The sequence below is a fragment of the Parus major genome, chromosome 1A (genome assembly GCF_001522545.3).
Source record: "Parus major isolate Abel chromosome 1A, Parus_major1.1, whole genome shotgun sequence".
NCBI lineage: Eukaryota > Metazoa > Chordata > Aves > Passeriformes > Paridae > Parus > Parus major.
The window spans coordinates 71,042,049-71,060,782 of record NC_031773.1 but is presented as its reverse complement, the minus strand read 5'-3'; the positions used below and the strand labels follow the sequence as shown (position 1 = coordinate 71,060,782).

The following is an 18,734-nucleotide window of genomic DNA, read 5'->3' as shown; positions in this document are numbered from 1 at the left end:
CTGAACTCAAAAGCAAGCCAATGCATGCATGCAAAAACATTTGCAATTGTTTAGTGGAACGACAGCCTTAATAGTACATCATTAGGCAGAGGGCCAAGAGGCAAAAATATTTGTAAACAGGATTTGCTAATTTTTTCCACTGGCAAACATAGCAAAAGAAGGAGGGCGGAGTTAGTGCTCTGAAGAGACAGTCAGACTGGGAGCACAGGTCCCTCTAGGTTTTTGAACAGAATCCTTCTGCAATCCACATCCCAAATGAAAATAAGAAGTTCATCTCTGGGTGTTTGTGTTTCTGTGTGCATGTGCATAGCAGGGGAATATAAAGTAGTGGTAAGGAGACATCTTCCAGCTCAGAAACAGGAGCTGTAGGGTAGCAAGAAATATGGAAGGAACTTTCCCTAAAAGGATGTCAAGGACTAATTGAGAAGCAGCCAATGCTGGATATTTCTTCCCAGAGACGTGTCCTTTGGAAGGCTCCCTCACGTGTTGGTGGTGAGGAGTTGTTGGGGTGGCTGTGTCCCTACCCCAGGTCTCCTCCCTCCCCTCCATGGCTTCCTCCTGGCTGTGGCTGTGGAAGGAATTCTCATCCTAGAGAGACACTCTAGATAAAGGGATCTGGGAGATCAGCAGCAGAACCTTTCAGAAGCTGGGCCTAGGGAAGGTGTGCTGTCTCCCTCTGACACATGGCTCAGAGATGTTCCTCCCACAACCAATTTTCATTCAGAGAGAAGATCCTCTGTGCAGGTTCTGTCTGTTCTGTGGCTGTTGCTGCTGCTCACACCTGGGTGGTGAACCTGAGCTACGTGCTGTGGACAGAGAAGCACATGGAAGCCAACAGGGGTGTTACTTCTTTAGAAACCAAGAGATTGAGTACTCAGCCTTTGAGTACAAGCTAACAGAGCTCTTCCAGTTTGTTTTTGGCTGTGAATAGGAGGGCTTTTCTAAGGAGTATCGAAGTATGGGCTGAAATTTTGAAATTTCATTTCAAGACTTTTGCTCATCAGATCTACTTTTGCACCAGCCTGTGTTGCTCCTTGCCACAGCAAGAATAGGCTTGACTGAGACACAACTTTACTGCAGAAAAGAACAGGCTATAAAGACTTTTTAAAATTCAATGATCTCTCTTCAACATCCTTCTGTTAATGCTTCTTTTTGAACTTGAAGCACAATAATTCATCCTTTTGATATGCACACATTTTAGTATCCAAGCAGGTGACACTTGTATCTTAACTGGACAAACAAGCCCTTTGAGATGGAGCTTATTTGAAGACTGTAATCAGTTTGGTTTCAGATTAGACAAAACTCAAACTGTGAATTTTTTTTTCTAAACAGTAAAAAAAAGGGATCTTGCAACACACACTGTTCATGTGAATAATATAAACTCTTACAAAAACCCCAAGGTGGTTAATGATAAACCTCCAGTTACCATTTACCTAAAGAAAAAAAAAAGGCATCTTAAAGGTGATGAGAAGGAACTAATGTTTTACACAATAATGCCAGTAGTTCAACAGAACTCTCTAAATCAGGATCTGCCATTCTCTTTTCCTCTGGAACAGTCTCACCACATGCAAATGAAAAAAAAAAAGAAAGAAGAGTCCAAGGGAGGTCTTGCATATGTAGCACCACCTTCAGAGGGGACTGGGAGCAGAGGAAAACTGAAATGCGTTAAGCTAAAATCATCACATTATGGCTAACAGTGTCCTGCCAGCATATTTAGATTCTCTTTGCACCACAAAGTCCTTACTTACGCAAGAGCCAAGAAAATGTGTGATTGTGTGCAAGAGCTTTGGATGTCCCTCCTTTTTAAAACCAAACACTGTGCATCATCCTCCATGGTGTATGGAAGTGAGGAGTGGGTTCTTGGGGTAATCAGACAGTTTGGTGAAGGTCCAAGCACAGTTTTGTACATCTCCTTTTCCACTTCTCTGCTGCATGCCTGAAGACTTGTGGGAGGATGAGCCAAACTCCCTCTCCAGTTCATTGATGTTGCACTAAGTGTGAGCATGCAGCACCTTTGCACCTTCCTGATTTAGGAGGGGATGTGGGAGCCACACAGGAATGAGGCAGGATAGTTGAAACACCTTTGGCCTCCACCAGACCTCTTCTGTTCCTCCAGTTTGATCTGGGGGCTCTGCCACTTGTGCTTGCCTTCAGACTTGGGGCTGCAGAAGCCTAGAACTAGATCCTGTGAGTTCAAGTCGTACTTATTTAATAATACATTTAATAAATATTAAAAGAGGAAAAGGTCATGGGCTGACCCTGAGGTGAAGGTTTTGCTCTTTCCAGAGAGTACAGAAAGTTGCTTACAGGGAGATTGAGAAGTAACCCCCCAGCTCACTACTTTTGTGGCTTCTGACAGAATCCCACTAAAAACAACTTGTGATTTATTTCAGCTGCATAATAATATTACAAAGTAATAAAAATAAAGACATATTTAATGATGTCCTTCCATTAAATGGTATGCGCTGGCTGTCTACCAATGACTCTACAGACCTACTGGCGCCTGTGTCAAGACTCTTTTCTTTCAGCATAGGGAGAGACATTAAATGATCAAGCCCTACGTACCACCAGGTTGTGCTGCAAAATTCATTTCCATTAGGCAAGTAATTTTTTCCTTTCCTTGGCCATTGCTAATAATTAGCATTGCTTTGTTATGCTAATAAATATGCTTCTGCAATGGGACCCAATTTAAACAAAGACTTGACAGTAACTTCGCTGGACACAGCCAGAATGGGACATCTGGGTCTCATCACAGCCAAAGGTCTCTTCCCTCACCCTCTCATCTTCATATCAGTAGTCTCAAGCATAGCTCTGTTGGGGGTTGGGTGTCCAACACAAAATGGAATTTTGGGGAATCCTGATGGCTGGTACTTGTTGGGTGCTTGAGAAACACAGGGAGTTTGGCTGGTCACAGTGGGGAGGGGGAGGATGGGGGCATCTGGAGGCTGGCTGGTTTCTTGGGCTGGAGAGTGAGACACTCTCTTGGAGCTGTTGCAGTTTGGAGAAGGGAATTCGCCATCACCTAGACAGAGCTGCTGCTGCTGCTTCTTCTCCTTCTTCTTTCTTTGTCGGTGGCCTCACACCCCCTGTCCTGCCAGGACATGTGGCAGTGCCAGCCACTGTTGCGGAGCTGCTGATACACCTCATCCACCAGCCCAGGATCTCAGCTCATCCCTGCTGTTCCAGCTGAGTGTTCCTCAGAGCCCTGCAGGAGCACCGGGACTGACTGCCCAAGGGGTCTGTGAAGCAAAGCCTCTCCTCCATCCCTTCCCATCTCAGCCCAGAAAGCTGTCACGGGGACCCTGGTTCTGTTTTGTTGCTAACGCTGTAGTTATTGTTGTTTGTGTGCCTTGTTATACATACTAGTAAAGAACTGTTATTCCTATCCCCAGAGCTCTGCCTGAGAGCCCCTTGATTTCAGAATTATAGTAATTTGGAGGGAGGGGGTCTGCATTTTCATTCTGAGAAGGGTTCCTGCCCTCCCTAGCAGATACCTGTCTTCCAAACCGAGACAGCTCTCTTCAAGTTTCCAGAATGCATTTGTTATTATTAGCTGGAAAAAAATCAGGCAATCCCTGTTCAGATGAGGACAGGAGGAGGATTTTAAATTGTAAATGAAACTGGAAAAAAAATGAGGAGAGGAATTACTATAGTGGGGTAGAAGCCATTTGTTGACATCCTCCTCCTCAAAATTTTCAGAAGCATTTTACAAAGTGCATCTGATAATTTCTCCAGAACACAAAATGCGCTATATCTTGGGCAAGAACACAGGGGCTGTGCCTGCTGTCCTGGTATACAATGAGATGCATGAGGTGGATCCTACCCCAAACAGCAGTTCAGCAGGGGAGGGCTGAATAGGCAGGCTTAAAGCTCACCAAAGGTTCAGAGTGTCAGAACCCAGTTTCTGGGGAAAGTGCACTTGCATGTGCTTGTTGGAATCTCCATTTTCTGTCTTTTCTGAGCTATTTGGGACAGGCTGGAAGTTTCTCTCAAGTGGTCAGAGTGAGCAGAGCAGAGCAGAGGTGAGTAGCTTGTACTCCCAAGGCTGCAGAAAGAAATGGAGTTGTGTTCTCACATGTTGTGCAGTGTGAGGTTAAAGCTATTGCCAGGAGTGGAAGTGTCATGAAGGTCATTTCTGCCATGGAAAGGTCTCAGTTCATCTCTGGCTCAGGGATGGTTTCCCACAGAGTTAACCAGAATCACTTTGATAGTGCTTATGCTTTCCTTGATGGTTTCCCATCCAAGGATCTAGCAATTTTGACCTTGGTTAATTATTCCTAGAGGGAGCCTACATACTACATACTCCCACATGAAACTGCTCTGCCAGATGAATCCCAACCTGTTCCAGAGGAGGAGAACAAGGAGCCTGGGGGCCAGGAGAGCAGCTCTGCCCACTTGCTGAATCTTGGCTTCCCCCATTCTTAAGCCAGACCTTGAACTACCCATGATTTTAGGATAAAGAGGCAAGTGAGTCTGGCACCTGCCACTTTTCCATTTACAAATTAGTAGTCAGTGCTGAATGTGTTTTATTGATTTTTATCCTCTTCTCATAAGATATTGTTTGTTTAGTCATAGGAACAAAGCATAAATGATTACAACAAGGTTTCTGCTAAGTGATTTTGGTGCCCTCCAGAGAGAGCCCCTTCTCATGCCAAGGTTGTATCCAGTAATCAGTAGTGGAGACCTTTTTGAGAGAGGCAAAAAAAGATGAATTCTTCAAAGAATCTTCTGGGTCTTCAGGTCCTCAGCAGTGGATGAGAAGGAGCTCAGCAGTGGATGAGAAGGAGGAGAAGGAAGAGGCAAAGGAGGAGAAAGAGAAGGGGAAAGGGAAGGAGGAGTGAAGAAGGAAATGGGGGAAAAGAGAAGGGGTAGGGGAAGGAGGAAGACAGAAGGGGGAAAGAGGAGAAGAAAAAGCAAAAAAGAAGAAGAAAGAAGAAAGGAGAAGGAGAAGGAGAAGGAGAAGAAGGAGAAGGAGAAGGAGAAGGAGAAGGAGAAGGAGAAGGAGAAGGAGAAGGAGAAGGAGAAGGAGAAGGAGAAGGAGANGAGAAGGAGAAGGAGAAGGAGAAGGAGAAGGAGAAGGAGAAGGAGAAGGAGAAGGAGAAGGAGAAGGAGAAGGAGAAGGAGAAGGAGAAGGAGAAGAGCCCAGCATTTTTCCTTTCCCACTTTGCAGGTTAGTGAAATTGCAGGTCTGCCCAGTCCTTTGATAAAAACACAAGATCCTGAGCAGGGGGTGTGTGACTCAGGGAGATTGGTTTGCCTGGTGCAGGGCCTAACCTTTAATCTGCTTTGATTGCTCCTTCACAACTTTTTCAAAAGCTCTTTTTCTGCATTGTAATGTTCTGCCAATCATAATTTGCATTTATGAATGCATGAAAAAACTGTTTCCTGTCTCTGGTGGAAAAAAGGAGGGGGAGGGAAAAAAGTAAAGTCAAACTGAGATTTTTCTTTAAAAGCCTACTACGGGAAAACAAAAGGCAGTTCTATTCTGGGCACATCTTTGGAAGCAGTCGCAGCCAGGAGGTGTTGACAAGCTGTGTGCGCGGGGTTATGCTCCCAGCTCCATTCGAATGCCAGCTCTGCAATCAGGACGACTGGTGATCCCTGGCTGAGCACATCACACAGGTCTGATGGCCACTCCATCCATCCATCCATCCATCCATCCATCCATCCATCCATCCATCCATCCATCCATCCATCCCCAGCCGCACCAGTCAATCCTTGCTGGGGAGGGTAGTGGCAGAGCCCCCTGAGGTGAAGAACTGGGAATTCTCCTCTCTCACCCAGCCATCAAGCACTTGAGCAGGTTCTGGGCGCCGGCGGGGAACAAAAGCTCTTTGGTGGAGCTGGGATGGCAGGTCCCTGGGAGGAGGTGCTGGTGTGTGTGCAGCAGCTCCCCCAGCACTCAGCTAATCTCTATTACATATCTACAGACAAAACAGCTACTTGGCACTGTGTGGCGGATGTCTGCAACTTCTGCCAGGACGCTGAACAGGGGCCAGGAACTTGGGTGGAGCCAGGAGCCAGGAGGTCATCTGGGGTTGCTGCTCTTTGTTACAGCTAAATAACGTGAATGTATTAAGCTCCTTTCCATGCACCAATTTTATTTTTTTTAAAATGCCTTCAATATTTTTTTTTTTTTCCCCATTGGGCTGGATTAGTATACAAATATGCAAGGCAGAGCAGTCTGCTCATTTGCATTTAGTATGAAACCCTGAGTTTGACTTTTTTTTTCAGAAAAATGAACCGACATGCTCCCTGCAAAAGGTTTGCTCAGTAAGAACAATTTGGATGCTTTGTCATTTCCTCACTTTTAGACACTGATCAGACAGTCACCTTCACAAAGCTGTCAGGTGATCACATTATTGTTTCCTAAGAGAAGTTTTTTTTAAAAAAATAAAGCTGAAAGTGGGCTGAAGCAAATTGTGGCACCTGGAATTGCAAAACTGCAGCTGGATCACAAAACCCTGCTAAGCACAGGAACATTGCTGGAACCTGTGGGGACTGAAAAATGGCAAGAGTAAGATCTGCATTTTATACAACTGATGCTATTAAATGAGTTCTGTGGCTGCATGGATGGATCTGCTTATTCCAATCTGTTGGATGCCAGAGTGCATAAACGTATATATATATATAACTGAGTCATTTGTGTGGATTGCCTTAAAACATCCTGTAGATGAAAGGAGGTTAATAGCTCAGCAATCCAAATTACAGTTTCTTTCCATGTCAAATTACAGAAAAATAGTTACTTACATGGGAAGAGTAAACCATTTACTATCAAGAAAACCATGTTTTCTTTTGGATATCTTGAGAAGTGTCTGGGTGGATGAACGTGGAGTTCAGGGTTTCACGGCAATGCTGAGACTGATGCTTCTTCCTTTATTTGTTCAGGTATTCTTTTACCCAAGCATGTGCTGTCTGTTGAATTTCACCAATCCCCTGCTGCCCTACCTGAGGCTCACAGTCATGGGAGATGTGTTGTTGACATAACCAGGCTTTTTGGTGATGGCAACAGCCCTATTCTTCTCCAGACTGGACAACATATGTGAACATCCCCATCATGTTCTTCCTTCAGACCCTGTTATTTTAACCAGTCCTTTCCTATCTGTGCTGACAGATAGCACAGAGTAAGATAGAAAAATCTCAGGCACTAAAACATCACAGGTGTTATCTGCAGTCACCTCTGCTGAGCCTAGCATGATGTGCTTGGGCTGGGATGCAAAAAATGCCACAGGACACTACAAGAATCTCATCATAGATATCCTTGGCAGTCCTGGGGGAGGTTGTAGCACATCTGCAAGGCCCCTCTGTCAGGAAAAGCTTTGTGTTGCTTCTTTGTTATATAAAAGGCATCACAAGCATTATGTGTCACCCACCTGCTGCTCCCGTTCACCCTTGGGAGAGGATTGCTTTGTATCAGGCCAAAAAGCGCTTGAGTCTGAGATACAAATACACCTGTAGCTCCATAGGTTTATATAATGATGTGAAACATCTTATTATTTCTTAAATAATAAATATGTGCTTTTTACAGTTGTTTTCCCTCTGGAGCCTTCCTGGATGAAAGGTATTGTTACATAAAATATTTTATTTATGGCTATGTTTATCTGGACTGTGATACACTTTTCCAGAGACATTATCTAATTCTAGCATCTGAGAGAATATTTTTTGATTGTAACCACAAATAACAAAGGGAGGAAGATTGTGGAAAGGTAAAAAGGTTGATCTTGATTTGCAGCAAGTGAGCTAAAAATTGTCTGCAGTCCCTCAATCCTACATCCCAGTCTCTTTGTGCTGCTTTGCTCTTTAATAATGGCTTTTTTTTTTCTTTTTAAGGACAAGACAAATTGTCTAGCCACAAGAATTTAAGCAATGCTTTTAATCTGAGTGAAGAAATGTACTGCACTGCTTGGCTGCCTTTAAAGTCTACTATTGCAATATCTCAGCAAAAGGTGTGTTCGTAGAAGGGAGAACTGTAGCTTAATGTAACTGCACCATAAAGTTATTTATCCTTGCTGTGCTTGATTTACAATTCTCAATAACTTCCTTGATTATTTTTTTTTTTCCTGCTAAGAAATGTTGAGGTGGTGCCTCCAGAGGTGGAAGCAGGGGGTGATTCACTGCTCCTTACCCCTGGTGCTCCCCTTGCCCCTCAGCCAGACAAGCCAGTCGATGACAAATATTAATTCTTCTTTAAATAACCTGAGTTTTAAGAAAAGGGAAATTTCACCACACCCTCTCGCTCTGAAGTACACTGAACAGCACAATTTTTTCTTGAATGGAAATAAGAATTTTTACCCTAGGGGCTGGTGACATCTTGATGCTCTTTTTGCACAGATCAAGTGCCTGACATGGGCCTCTCCTGCCTTGGTCTCCAGCTCTGTCCTTCCTTCCTTAGCCTGGACATTCTGCTTTACAGGACTCCCACATCACTGATGGGATCTTGTGTGCTCAGCTCTGTCAGGCCACATGAGTGGGTTATGGAGGAGATTCCATAAAACCATGCAAAAGGACAAGGACTCAGATCATGTCTCATTTCCCATCAGGGTAGGCAGTGTCAGATATGCCGCTCTGGGACCCTACCCAGACCTGTGCCCTGACAGATTGGTAGGAGCAAAGGGGATCAAAAAGTGTTTCCCATTAATTCCTGGAGTCCTCAGTTTCCTCAACACACCAAAATGTGCATCCTGTGGCTCACAACCTTATGAAGAACTTGATATATGGCTTGTAAAGTCAGAAAGTTTGGCTGTTCCTGGGTGCACACATTTTCTTATCACACATTTGGGAGGGTCTGTGCACTCGCTTAGTGAAAACAGCTCTACACACAGATATAAATCCATGTATTGGAAAGCAGGGAGACAGATGGCCTTTATTACCCTGTGTAACCAAACACAGGATACAGATGATCTGAAACAATTAGTATGGGAGTTTTCCTATCTGAGAGTTTTTAAGAGATTTCATTCATCATATGCTTAGTGGCATGGGTCCAGCTCCAAGGACAGATCTGAGGCAGAGATTTTAAAATATTCACAATAAAGCTTTTCTGCTCACTATAACACTATGATTGTAAAGCATTAGTTTGCATGAGCCTGTGGATGCTAACTCTGAAACAGAGAGCTTGTGAAACTGCAGGCCATATAGCTTCGCAGTCTTGCCTGAGAAGCTAGCCTGGGAAATTCATGGGATGATTCAAAACAATCCTCAAAGACAGAAAACAGCCTTAGAGGTGTTGTTTCTCTGTCTCTTGTTTTCTTTGCAGGAGGAGGTCGGGGGGTGTGTGCCCCACTGACCAATGATGGTGGTGTAGTGGTTTGCTGACCAATGGGAGTTTCCTTTCTGTACTTTCCACGTATCAGTCTATAAAACAGAGCTGAAATAATAAACTACGAGACATTCTCCTAATCGACTCCACAGAGAGTCTATGTCGCTCTCCCAGCCGTTCCTAATAGAGCGACACGACACCAAAAGCAACTGATATGCATCACTCCAAATCCTGTGAATTTCCCTTTTTCAGGGGAGTTGTGAGAGTGTTTCTCCACTTTTTTCATGCCAAACACACATTAATTTTTAGGATCAGTGCAGCAAACACTTGTCTGGGACACTCCTTTCCAGTGACCAGCTCACCAGCAGTGATGGAGCGGGGGAAGGCTCCTGTTTTCAGGCCTAATTGTGTGGGAAGAATTGGACTGTTCCAAGCAAGCTGGGAGAATGTTTGTTTGGCAGGTGTGTGTGTGCCGACTTTACCCTCTCCACTGAGGCTGCTCAGCACTCTGGAATGCTCCTTGCCTGCACCGAGGGGATTAATGGGCAGGGCAAAGGTTTTGATTCTATAAACACAGCTGATCACATGGAGCCACCACTTCTCAGCACCACATTATAAGAAAAAGCGATGAGCTGGGAAAAGATCATGTGAAAGAGGCACCTAGAGAATTGGAAGCCTTAAATCCACACTTAGTTCCTGAGCTTATTTTTTACATAAGTGTTGCTTCTGAGTAACTCCTCCTGTTCAGTAGACATCACCGTAAAAAGAAAACCAGTGTATGTGCATGCCATGTATCATAAATCACTTCATCACACACTGAAGTGTGGCCAGTCCTGGGTGAAAACCAGGCAGATGTTTAACATGCCATGGCACAGCAGCTCCCTGGAGCAGATTTCAGCGGGGCAGGAGGAATGCCATGAAACTGCAAAGAAAAATTGAGTTAGGTGAGATGTAATTACCAAACCTGGACTATGTCCAGGACACTGGGGCAAACTCTCCTGCCTCTGCAAATTTGATTTTAACAACTTTAATTTTAAACACCTGATAGCCGTATTTCTTGCCAAGAGAACAGATTGCTGAAAGTAAGAGAGGCAGCATTTCCTAAATAGAAAAAAAAAACTTAGAAAATTAACAAAGAAAAGGAAAAAACCAACAAGAGTTTTCTCCTATATGATTTGTTACACCTCAGTGGGAAACCATGAAATATCCACTGCAAAAACACATTTTCTGAGTTGTAGGTCAGCTTAACTTATAGCACCCCACAGCCCAGGACAATATTTTGTGGTTGGAAGTGATGAATTGTAGAAAGCGGAACCGCATAGGGGCATCAGTAGAGGGAGTCTAGGTCAGAGCAGTACAGAAACAAAACAAGAAGAACCTGCCTAAAATAAGAAGAAAACTCAGCTTATTTTGCTATTGAAACATATTTGTGCACCAGCATTTATTGATGACATTGCAAATATCCACCTCTGACAACCAAATGTTTCGACACACCAGGTTGCTTATGTGGAATTCAACTGTGTCTACAGCACTGAAACAAAACAAGCAAAGCAAAATGAACACCTGAAAGAAAACCTCTTGTATAACAGAGACTCTCAGGATATTGTGAGGAACATTGCTGACTTTGGCTCCCCCTGAGATTTGCCACGTGAGCAGAAGAAATCAGTTCTCACAGCAATTTGCAAGCTTTGGAATAAGCAAGTCCTGGCCCTGCTTTAGCACAGGGGGATGGAGTAGGTGATTTCCTAGGTTCCCTTCCAGTCAGAAATTTCTGTGATATTAAGGCCCACTCCCAAAACCTATAAACCAGATTCCAAAAGATAATGGTAAAATAATAAAGCATCTACTACTGCAAGTTGTTAGGTGCTGCAGGAAGCCAATGCTACCCTGTGGAAGGGTGCCTTACAGAGGACTTGCTTTAAGTAGAAGAAGCTGTACTTGCATCACCCTGAAGTAACTAGAATCACATGGAGGATATATTTTCCTGGCTTTTTCACCCAAGTGAGACAATCTTCTCCAGTTGCTGCTGAAAGGAATTTAATGAAATAATCTATATGTGAGATTATTTCCGTGTTTGCATAAAATATAAAAAAGTGTTTGGGACCTGCTCTGTCCTACTTTCAGGCTCTAGTGGTGTTGAACATGGGACACATTTATCTCAATGGAAAAATCTGCAATCTGATTTCCCTGGTCTATGTGCTGGTCGCACCAGGGTGTTGGATACCACTGTAAGAGCAGAGTCTGGGATGTGGCTGCTGGGCACATGGCCTTGAGGCACAGATGAGCTTCCATTCCCACAGGGGAAGAGGAGGGCTCAGGCAGGTGTAGTTGTACCTGTGTGTCAGCATGCTGAGGATGCTGCATGCTGTGGGCTCCAGCCACAGCCTCCTGCTGTGCAATCCTCACACTAGACATCACACCAGTGCTGCCGCCCTGTCCTGAATAGCCCAAGTCTGAACACATCCACCATGAGAAAGTGCCACTTTGGGGTTTGAGGGGTGGCCACAAACCCCTGCAGCCAACCAAAGCCAGGAGTCAAAGCCCTCAATAGCTTTGTTGTGGGATGGACTTGGCACGTCCAAGGCAGGTGGCTCTGGTGTGTTGCATTTTTAATCAGGTCTGCTGCTTCATTTCAAGAATGGGAGTGTTTACACTCACTATCAAAAAAAGTAGTATTATTATAGCTTTGCTACATGCTGGCATGTTCCCAGGTGCACACTGTTACACAAGAAAGTGGAATTCACAAGTTGAACAAAATAGCAAAATGCTCCAAGTTTCACTGCTTCTCCAGCAGCCTGGGAACAAAACACAGACATACTTTATCCACCCTGCTGGTGATGAAGCTCAGACACTCATCAGAGGTTTGTTGTTATTTTTAGCTGTGACACAGAGAAGACTATAGCAGAAACCATTTTACTTTCCCTTTTAAAACCACTGTATGTAGAAAGGAGGTAATGGCTTTATGCAGCTATTTGTTCATTACACAGCTGCTTGTCCATTTTTTCTGAGCAGAGGAACAAAAAGGATCAGAACAAAACTTCAGCTTCAGTTCTCTTCTGGTGTAAATCAAGACAGTTTCACCACAGAGCAGTGGAGATGCCAATGCACACCAGGATAGGGTTAGGCCCTCTGATATAAATTTGGTTTTGTAAATTGCAAACACTAATTGCAAACACTGGGATGAAAACAGCATTTCCTTGTTCTTTTGTGTTACCCTATAGCCTCATCTCCAATATCCTGTCTCTTATGAAACTATTAATGAATTAGTGGTTTTTTTTTTTAATGCAAAAATGACTTTAATGAATTGGCAACCAGAAAGACATCACTTTCTCTAACCAGCACAAAACCCTTTTCTACCCTAGGCCTGGGCCCTCAGTCACCACCAGAGCTGAGGTTGTCTATAAACATGGACAGGCCCAGTGTCCAGCCATGGTCTGTACCTCTGTCTCAGGACACTGAAATTCCACTCTAAGCCCATTACCTGCATAGGTATCCAAAACCTGTGTTATTGATAACTTAAACAATTGCTTTAGTAATTCCTATGACACTTCAGTGTCCTGATTTCAAAAAATTTAAGGTGATAATTCCTTTTAAATATAGGCTTAAGCACAGAGGTGTTTTGGAATTCATATGAAAAACAAAAATATCTTCCTTGTTTTTTTGGGACAGCAGTGCATTGAGTCATTATTTCACCTAATAAAGAGAAGCATTCCTTTTTGACTTAAAGACTTCATCATAACCTCATGAGTGGCTGACTTTTAGGGCTTTTGTGCCCAGGTCATATCACCCTAGTCAGAAAGTAATTCTGCAATTAACCCTGCTACAACCCCAAAAGGTGCACAGTGTCATTGGTCTGCTTTAAAATTGCAAACACATGGAGAAACAGTGGTGCAATTTTTCTTAATTAGAGAAAATGACCACACTTAAAAAAAAAATAGATTATACTGTTCCAATCACAACCAGCATTTAAAAATTAACCCAAATATACAAAAACCCAGCTCCACACCTTCATGCTACATCCCAATAAAATGAAAAGCTTGTAACAGAGTGGCCTAGCCCACAAAGCCTGTTCAGAAACAGACTGAAATCACTGTCTTGTGCCATTTGGGGGGAATCCAACTAACGCCTTTATTTATGTCTTAACACTTGCAGCTTTTAATGGGAATAAAAAAATACAGAAAACCCTGGTGATGTTGCCCATAATATATTGCTTCCACCACTTCTCTTGCACACACCTGACACATACACACAAGAATGTTAATTTTTACTGCTCAAGAGAAGCCTGAGTTTGTTTAGATTTGAGACAAAAGGCAGCACCTCATGTCATTCTTTATATTTACAGAGACATTTACAGAGCTCTTTCCAAGCCATTACATTAAACACTGCATGCATCTTAAGGCCATATGCAGCAATATAATTTAGAACGTATATTTTATAGGTTTCTTTTCCTAGGTTACCCACTGATTATTATGTGCTGTAAAGTTTCAATTATCCCAACCAGTCAGGGGAATAAAAAAGGGAAATAAAAAGTTGGTCATGGAAAAGTATGTGTTAACAAATGTCATAGAAAAGAAGCCAATGCTTCAGATTTCAGTGTTATTAATGCCCTTTTCTAGTCTCACAGATAGATTAGCAGTATGAATAAAAAGCACAAAACAACAACTAAATTGTCTCCTTCATTCTTACATGCAGCAGAGATTTCAAACCACTGTGGACAAATCCATGGGTGAAATTTATCTTAGCTTTCCCTGTGCAAACTCATTGACCTGGGAGGAACAGCACAGCCCAAATTAAGGGCTGAATTTGGCCCAGCTAGTAAAAAGAAAGACTTGAAGGAGACAAGAATATGCCTTCAAATTTTCCACATAACATATAAGTTAAACAACTCAATTCTTGAGTGTGGGGCAGATGTATGGGGTTAAAATGGCTGCTGATATAAAGGCAAATGTTCCCAAATAATTTCACCTTTGTCCATTTACATAATTTACATTGACACCCAATGCCTTTAAGAACTGCAAACACAAAATGCTGTACCTGAAAAATAAAAAATCACAGAAAGGGCTGGGAATTTTTTTTTTTTTTTGAAGTGTGCCAAACCGGAAAAGCTGGGATGATGAAACTTAGTAAGTTGTCCCTGCTAAATCCAAAAAAAAGAGAGTATGTAAATATGTGACAATATGAAAGGCCCCAGCTGGTATAATGACTTGTCCAAGCACATCATTACACGTATACAGTTGTTTTTAATTGTGTAATTGTGTACCACTTTCTCACGAGCGTGATTTTTAATGCATGTTCACCTGGTAGTCTTAGCCAATTTCTGTAGTGTCCAAACTTGTTAAGGCAAACAATTTTTCATCAAAGAGATTCCAGCTGATTAGGCCTGACCCCATTCCAATGTGTGTATCTTCTGTTGTCACTGCTGCTGTCAGGATCACACCTCTGTGAGATGTCCCTAAGTGTCCACAGCCTGCACACCCAATTTTTGAGGGCTGAAGAAGCTCGCCAGATGTTTCCAATCTCTTCTTGCTTTCAAGAAGTTGACTTCTTTGCAGCAGCTTGCATATTCATTCTGACTTCCTTCTTTGCTGAGTAATAACTTGGAAAATGCACAAACAGAATTAGGGTAGTACACTGAAAACAGCTTCTTTTCAAGAAATCTCTCAAATCTCGTTTTCGTGTTGAAGAAATCACTTTGACTTCTCTAGAGCTCCTGAATGAACAAACCTAATACCTTTAGGCTGTCTCACATAAAGTTATGTAATACCAAGCAAAGCAAAGGAAATGTGCTGGCCTTTATCCAGCTGAGATCAAAGGCCTTTGGACCCTCTTATGCAAGATGAGCAAAGCAACATTTCACTCCACAGCTGAGATCCACTGCTGCAGTGCTTTCCTAGCAGAAATGGGGCTGAGGTTTTTTTCTTCCTTAAAAGTAACAAAAAATATGGTGTAAAAAAACATCAGAAGAACTATGTATATGAGGCACTTCTTTTCTGCTTATTAGGTCAAACTGCAGATTCAAGGGCTGCATAGAAGCTTGTACTGTCACTGAGTTATAACTAATTCCTTGCTCACAGACTATGAACTGTGGCTCACAGGGAGAACATCCTTTCTTTGCATTTTCATCCATATGTGCAGCTGAATCTGTTTCAGGTGCAAACTTTTGTCATCCTTAACTACAGAAATGTGATTATAACACAGGAGTTCTTCTCTGCTTCCCAATCTTGCACAAAAAAACCCACCAACATACTTTTTTCAGGTCATAGGGCAGAACTAGCTGAAATGGAAGCTAGGTGAGTATTTATCTTTGGAATTCATAGGGTTTACCTGATGTAAATTTTTTGTATTCATAGCAATGGATTTGTTTCAATTCCAGTTCAGGATTATATTTAAACCTGAGCTTTCTACACAGTCAAATTGGCAACAGCTATCAGGTTCTCTCAGCATGAAGTCTTGCACTAATTTCAAAGCAGAACATTACTGGCAGCAGCACTGGAATTCTGTAGGCTTTAACTGCCAAGTTTGTGCAGAGATATTCCTGAAGCCAGCTTCCTTAAGGATGTGTCTGCATGGCACAGTGTTACCTGAGCTAGCCCTAAGTCAAATTTCTGGAGCAGGATATGATTCCAAGGAGAATGCACTGTTAACTGTTAACTTGGCAGAAAAGCTAATCCTGCTATTACCATAGCCCTCTCGAGTCTCTTGGTGCAGCAGTAAGGAAAAAAAATCTAAATTACCAAATGTGATTATTACTATTTATTTCTTCAATTAAAAAGGCTGCTCTATAGCTAACCTTAATTTTGTTTTAGGGAAGGAAATGCATTAGGAATTATGCTTAGCAAATGAAAATGAGGAAAGACTGAAAGAGTTGGTATTCCCATTTCTGCCTATGAAGAATTTTAGCAAGAGCCCAACTGCTCAGATGCCCACAGGATGAAGCTTGGTTTCACAACTGAGCAGCCAGGAGGATGCAGATTCCCCAGAGCCATGTTTAGATGACGTAGCCTCCATCTAAGATGCCACAGAGTCCATGGGAATTGGCTGGCCTGCCTAAGGAACCCCAAAGGGTACTTGCACTGGCACAAGTAAGTGAGAGTGCTGGAGCCTGTCAGAAGAAAATCCTGGCTAGAGAGACCTGTGAGGGAAAGTTTTCTGTTGTTCAAATAAACCTGCCCAAATATCTGCTTTTCTTTCCTCCCCACTTTCTCCCCAGCCACCTAGCATGGACTCTCTGCTTCACAAGTAAGACAACATAATGATAGCATTTTTATCAATTTTCTCTTTGACTCTTAGCAGAGGAGGCAAGGAGTTATGAATGTCTCCCAGGAGAGCCAAGGTCTAAACGTAACAGCCAGAGTCAAGCCACAAATGTTGGAAGAGAAGAGCTGGCACGGAGTACCAACCTTGCCAGTGGTGGGGACAAAAAAGGAAAAAAGCCTGCATCGGACCTGCTTTTTTAATTTGAGACTCTACCAGAAAACAGAGCAGAATCATTCCAGGTCCACATGAAAAAGGAGAGAATGGAGATGGAATATGTCTATATAAAAAGGGTTGGGAAGAAGAAGGAGAAGCCTACTTTTGTACTGGTTATCTCTTTGCACAACTGAGGAGTCAGAAACAGCAGTAAAAACTCTGCTTCTTCCATTCTGGAGGCTACAATGTCCACAAAACCCCATGCCTGGGTTCTAATATATCACTATTTTATTTTATTGCTGCCTTTGGAAGCCTAAATTAAAAGCACATTGTTGGATCTCAATGTAATGCATGACAGTGTTCTTGTTGTCCACAGCAGAACACAGGTAACCAGGATCAAATCCAGCCTCAGATCCTAATACCAAAGTAACCTTCCCTCATGGGATGGCAGAAGGTGAGAAAAGGGGTGGAAGCATGGGGTAAGTCCCTGTCTGTAGCTGAGACTTTCCCTGGCTCAGTTTTGCCTGAATTACTTCAGTCTTGCCCGGAGGGACATGGTGATGCCAGAGGGAAACATCCAATGCCCCCTTTAGCTGGCAGTGAGAAGGATCTGTGCATGTGAAAGAAGGATTAAGAGGCCTCACCTCCAGGCCTCATCAAAAGAGAAAGCTACAAATGATTTTCCTGGCCTATCTTGCACACCAACAGTCCTTAGGGATAAGAGGACTGGTTACTAGACTAAAGTGCTTTCTCTTATGAAAACACATGTGCAAAAGTGTTAAACTGTGTGGTGTGGTATTTTAGTTTCTACATCCCCTGATGAAATGTTTTTTGCCTGGGGAAAACAAAACGGAAGAAAAATATCCCCTGGAAATATCTGCATAATTTACTCCCACACACCTAGTGAGAGATTTACAATTGAACAGCAGTTCCCCTGGAACCATCACCACATTGTGCTCTGAATTACACTTTTGTACTCCTACCTGCAAATTATACTGTTAATTAGTTAATGGCTGTAAAGTGCTTTGGAGAAGAAAAGAACACTCATTAAACATCATTGTTCTTCTCTCCAGTGTGCAGTGTTCCAGTCTTCATTAATCTCCAACCTCTTCCCTAACCTCTCGCTAGTAATTAAATTTCATATTCTCAAGCAGAAAATTAGTCTGAGATCACCATCACTGTTCAGAATGTGTTCTCTGAAACTTTAGTTTCAATTATATCCTAGAAAATTTCAAGCTGGTGTCTTACATGAATTCCCAAATGAAAATCCTTGATCTATGTCTTGAGAACCTCCCTTTGGATAAACCAAAACTTGCTTTCTTTTCCTCGTCCTTTCATAGGACAAAGGACAAGGGAAATCTAATACATGGGATGAGGTTTTTCAAACAAGTTCAAACCCCACTGAGAAGAGCAAACAAAGGGCCAGATGCTCAGAAGAGCTAAGCATGCAGAATACTGGGAACTAAAGCTTTTTTCTGCGTGCTGAAACCCACTCCTGGCAGCACAGCCTGGTGAGAGGCATTTGAAAACTTAGCCCCTTCTGCCACCCAGCCAAATTTAAGATCGATTTGCCCTTAAAATTCCTGGATGCCTTCAAGGAGTATAATATCCAAGCAAAGTTAGCAGGAGACCTGGCTGCTTTCTCAAGTTTCTGCTTTAGATGGCTGAACTGTGTTCCTGGCTATACTTGGGAAAAGATGCCCACAGCCAAACCTACAAGCAAACAAAAAGCCAAAAAGGAAGTTGTTGAGGGTTAGGTGTCCTTTTTTTTTTTGTTTTGTCTTTCTGGCCTGCCCGTAGAATTTTTACCCATTAGCTGCACAGACAACCTAACTGTGGGTATTTAGTGGGTGGGGGGGGGATGGTGGGGGAAGGGGGCAGGAAAGGAGGGTGGGGACAGTTTTTGGCTGGCTTTCTTCAGCTTCGGGGAAAGACATTTTGTTTTTCTGGGTCATGGAGCTGCTGCGGGAGAGAGAAGGGAATTTCGCCATCACCCAGATGGAGCTGCTGCTTCTTCTCCTTCTTCCCTCTTCCTTGGTGGCTTTGCACCCCCTGTTCTGCTGGGACG

The 18,734-nt window shown here is 43.0% G+C and overlaps 1 long non-coding RNA gene across 1 annotated transcript; it reads left to right on the top strand.

The window, feature by feature from the left end:
* The first annotated feature begins 5,066 nt into the window (after positions 1–5,066).
* On the top strand, positions 5,067–17,736 carry LOC109022639. Its single transcript, XR_004497492.1, has 2 exons — positions 5,067–7,946; positions 16,063–17,736. It is a non-coding gene; the product is annotated as an uncharacterized LOC109022639 (long non-coding RNA).
* The last annotated feature ends 998 nt before the right edge of the window (positions 17,737–18,734 follow it).